Below are 5,000 nucleotides of genomic sequence, written 5' to 3' on the forward strand. Positions count from 1 at the left end.
CGTTTTTATTTTTTTTCTCCTCCTTTGTAGTGGCACTTGTTTGTCTGGCACGTTGTCACCGTAGTTGCCGCTGCCTGTCACTGGGGTTCGCCGTCCAGGTGGTGTTAGGTGGTTTTGAATCCAAGTAGTTGCCGCCGCCGCCGTGGTGGTGGTGGTAGTGGTGGTGGGATTTTAATAAACTTGGTTTGGTAGCTGTCTGTAGTCCTCCCGAGTCGATCCTGATTTCGGTCTTGCGTAGTAGTGGGCTGGAAGTGGTCGCCTCCGTTCATCGTGCGGATCCCAGTGGTCTTCTCGTGTAGGTCCTGAAAATGTTTGTTGTATCCAGTGAAGAACGCCTTTTTTTCTTTTTCGTAGTGTCAGGCACTTGTCGGTGAGAGAGTCGTGTGATGGTGGTCAACGACCTCTCGTCCAACGATTCCGGACCATAATACCACTTCCGGAACGACGTTTAGGGTCTTGTCGACGACGGCCAGGCTTCGGGCGGCGGGGCTCCCGGACGTTAGGGTTAGGGGGTTCTTCGAACAGACAGACATTAGGGGAACTGTTTATTGAGCTTCAAGTAGAGAATGACTTTGGTGACGTGTGTGTCGTTTAAGGGGGCCATTGTGACAGGTTAAGGTGGGCAGAGGGCCCATCGCTAGTTGACTTGGGAGACAGACGGGCTCGTGGAGATGGAGAGAGAGACGGCCCTGTTGACAGTTGGGGTGCTACAAGAGCCACCACCTTAATGAAAAAAAGAGACTGTCTGGGTAGGGTCAAGAGGTGGGTGAGGTGGAAGACACAGAATAGATAGATAGAGAGAGAGAGAAAGAGTAAGAAAGAGAGAGTGAAAGAGAGGAGGGGGAACTTGGTTGGTGGTGTCCTCAGTGGCGTCCAGATGATTAATTAGTGATGGATAGGGAGGAGGAGGCGTGGTCTGTGATGGCATTAGTAGTCGTAGTCGGGTTTCATTGTCAAGACGATTGGTTATGGAGTGGCATCAGGAAGGAGGCGAGGAGGAGGAGGTCGGTGTGTGACGCCATGTGGAGGGCACGAACGGGCTGTGCATGTGGTGAGGAGGGGCACCGAGAGAAGAGAGGTAAGGATGACGGTCCGTGGTACGTACCGCCGGGAGGAAGGAATTGAGTGGCCAAGGTGGTACCAGGAGGAGTGTAAGTGACCGTCGTACCGGGAGCACCAGGACTACTGGGCGGGGGGAAAGGGGGGGTGGGGTGGGGTGGGGTAAGGAGCGTCCGTTGGCGGCGCCGAGTTGGAAGGAAACGATCTGTGAATAAACGCGAGGCCACCATTAGACTTCGTTGGAGGTTCTCTCGACTTGCTGAGCGTACGTACGTGTGTCGAGTAGGGCTCGAAACGTCGTGTAGTAGTGGGCTTCTGTTTCATTTATGGAGCCCGTTCTCCGTGTCGCCTCCTGTCTACGGAGGGAGGGAGAGAGGGAGGGAGGGTGGGAGGATGAGGTCCCATGGGTCCTTCAAGCGACGACCCCTAGCCGCCCGCCTGGGGTCCTGCCGCCTTACCAGTTCTTCACTTGTACCAGCTCTTCTTACCTCAACTCTTTGTCCCTCCCTTTACCTTTCCCTTCCTCCCAGCCACCTGCTCCCTCATTTCTCCTCCCGTCCCCCCCCCCCTTCCTCCTAACTCCCGATGCCCACGTGCCGTTCATGGGTTGTTAGTTGATGATGATTCTGCGGAGGATGTGTGTGGAAGATCTTCTCCCCTCCCTGCCCCCCCCCCCCGTCTCGCTCTTTCTCCCAACCCTGTTTCCCCTCTGTCCTTACCTTTCCTTTCTATTGTTTCCCCTCGTTCCTTCCCTTTCATTCCCTGTGTTGCATCTGTCGCTCCCCTTCCCTCCTCTTTCTCCTCTCGCCTTCCCCTCCCTGCTCCCTCTTTCTCCTTTGTCCTTCCCCTCCCTGCCTCCCCTATCTCCTCCCCCTCCCTGCTTCACCTCCCTCCTTCCCCCCTTTCTCCTTCCCCCTCTCTCTTTCCCCCCTCTCTCCTTCCCCCCTCTCTCCTTCCCCCCTCTCCCCTTCCCCCCTTTCTCCTTCCCTCCTCTCTCCTTCCCCTCCCTGCCTGCCTCCCCTCCCTGTCTCCCCTTTCTTCTCCTTCCATACCTCCCATCCCCGCCCCGTCTCTCCCTACCCCCCTCTCTCCTCTCTTCTCTCTCTCTCTTCCCTGTCTCTTTACTCTCCTTCCTTGTCCTCTTCCTCCTCGGCAGCTCCTACTCGTTCTCCTCTTTGCTCTCTTCCTCTTCCCTGCTCTCTTCCTCCTCACCCATTTCCTTCTTATCAGCCACACCTCCTCGCCATTGTCCTCCTCCTCCACCTCATCACCCATTTTTCTCCTCTTTCTCCTCGGCCTCCTCTTTCGTCTCGTCTTCCTCATCCTTCTCGTCCTCCTCCTCCTCCTCCTTCTGGTCTACCCCCTCCTCCTCCTAATCATCATCGTCATCATCATCATCATCATCATAATCATCATCATCTTTTCTTCTTCTTCTTCTTCTTCTTCTTCTTCTTCTTCTTCTTCTTCTTCTTCTTCTTCTTCTTCTTCTTCTTCTTCTTCTTCTTCTTCTTCTTCTTCTTCTTCTTCTTCTTCTTCTTCTTCTTCTTCTTCTTAATACTCCTCGTACGCTCGCCCTCGACCTCCTTGTCCACTCCACGTCCTATTCACCTTCCTCCTCTTCCTCCTCCTCTTCCCTTTCCCTCGCACTGCTCCTCCCCTCTTCTTCTTCTTCATGTCGACTCTCCTCTCCCTCTTCCTCTTCCCTCGCGCGCCTTTTCTTGCATCTCTTCCTCTTCCTCTTCCTCCAATTCATTCTCCCGTAAATCCTTATATACTCGTCGTCCTCTTCCCGTCTTCCTCATCCTCCTCAAAATTCTCATCATCCTCACTCCCTCTCTCCCTTTTCCCTCTCCTCCCTCTCCTCTCTTCTCCCTTTTCTCCCCATCCTCCCCTCCCCTTCCCCCTCTCCTCTCCTTCGTTTCCCCTCTCCTCCCCTTTTCCCTTAATCTTTCCCCTTTTTCCCTCTTTTCCCCATTCTTTTCCTTCTTTCCATCATCCCCCTCCCTCTCTCTCTCCTTATACCTCACCTTACCTCCTGTTCCCCTTCCCCTTCCTCCTCATTTCCACTCCCAGTTCCTCTTGCCCTCTCCTCTCCTCTCCTCTCCTCTCCTCTCCTCTCCTCTCCTCTCCTCCTCTCTCCTGCTATTAATTCCCCCGCCATCCCAATTCTCTTTAAAATGTTTTTTTTTCTGGTCCACACCTCCCCTCACATCTTTTCCGCGAGTTTTACTAAGTATTCTCTTAGCCTACCCGTCTCCCCCCCCCTCTCTCTCTCTCTCTCTCTCTCTCTCTCTCTCTCTCTCTCTCTCTCTCTCTCTCTCTCTCTCTCTCTCTCTCTCTCTCATGCACACACACAAACACACCTACACACACACGCGCATACACATTTGGTTTATTGCCAACCCCGTCGGCCAATCCCCTCCCCCTCCCCCCCCACTGTCGTTGCCGTGGCCCATTCTCTTCCTGTGCCTTGCCTTGATAAAGACCTTGACCTTCATTTTTCTGTTCTCCTGTTTCGTATCTTTTACTGTTTGTAGCGCGTACGGACGTTAGGTCGTTTTCCTCGTTTCTTCCATCTTCATCGTCCTTTATTCCTACATCGTCCTTTATTCCTATGTTTCCCTTCCCGTCCTCTCCCTTCCTCTCCATTTCGCTCCCTCTACCACTTGGCTTCGTAAATCAGCCCTGTGTGTGTGTGGGTGTGTGTCTCCCCCCGCCCGCCCTTTAGTCAGTCTTTAGCCTCTGGCCTGTTTTTCTTCCCCTTTCCACTTGCACGCGTCACATGCCTCACTCACGCCCTTCAAGTCCCGCTTTTTTTTTTCTTCGCCCACCCAGTGCCATCACCAAGTGGGGGGTGGGGTGGGGGGGTCCCTGCGTTAATTTGACACGAGCACACATGGAGTGCCCCTCCTAGAATTGCTCCCCCACTCTTACTCTTGTCCCCCCCTCCCTCCCTCTCTCTCTCTCTCTCTCTCTCTCCTTGTTCCCATGTTGGAAAAAATGTCCATCCGTCTGTCTGCTACTTGACGTGTTATAGATTTCTTGTGAGTATTCATTTGGGGTTTCCCCTCTCTTTTCACGGGTTTGTCGCTTTCTTACACCCCCCACCCCCACCCCACCCCACTCCACCCCCCGTCACCCCCAGGTCTGACTTCTAGCTCTTCTTTCTCCCTGTCCATCTTCTGTCCTGTCCTGACAATCCCAGTCTGTCTGTCTGTCCCATTCCCCCCTTCCTTGCTTCCTTCCCTCTTTTCACTTTTCTCCCCGAATTATATATATATATATATATATATATATATATATATATATATATATATATATATATATATGCATAATATAACTTTTTTTTTCATAACCTCTATGAATGGGCGTGGCTTTGTGTAGTCTGCAACTATGGCTTGGTGTCCCATCAAATAGTAGTTTGTAAGGACCTAGAGTAAAATACATTAGTGTTGATCATTTTAGTTGTTTTTTAACCTTAGGAATTTATATATATAATATATATATATAATATATATATATATATATATTATATATATATATATATATATATATATATATATATATATATATATATATATATATATATAAAGATGGTTAACAGTGACAGCATGTGTACATTTTAGAACCTCCGAAGTTGGTGTGGTGTGGTGGTAAGCTGGAGGTATGTTTTTACCTTGTCCGTAGTTAAAGATCCTGACGTATTGAAGGCTCCATTTCAACTGGGATCCTTCTCCCGCCAGCTTCACCACTGATAGTCACCAGAGTTGGTCACATTAATGCGGCCAACTCTGGAACTAAGATGGAACTACGGGCATCGATGGAAATGTAAATTCTAGAGTTGCTTGCCCCGCCTTTTGCTCCCTCGCCCTCCACCACCACCACCACCACCACCACCATATTTCTCGAGGTAGCAGTGATGTTGCTGTAGCCACAACTTC

At 51.1% G+C, this 5,000-nt stretch overlaps 1 protein-coding gene across 10 annotated transcripts in view; it reads left to right on the forward strand.

Annotated features, from left to right (window-relative positions):
• Positions 1-5,000, forward strand: part of LOC143022307 (protein groucho-like) — a 152,551-nt gene that overhangs the window by 65,113 nt on the left and 82,438 nt on the right. The window lies entirely within an intron of this gene.

Source organism: Oratosquilla oratoria, chromosome 3, assembly GCF_046742065.1.
Source record: "Oratosquilla oratoria isolate Oo_2021 chromosome 3, ASM4674206v1, whole genome shotgun sequence".
Classification (NCBI taxonomy): Eukaryota; Metazoa; Arthropoda; class Malacostraca; order Stomatopoda; family Squillidae; genus Oratosquilla; species Oratosquilla oratoria.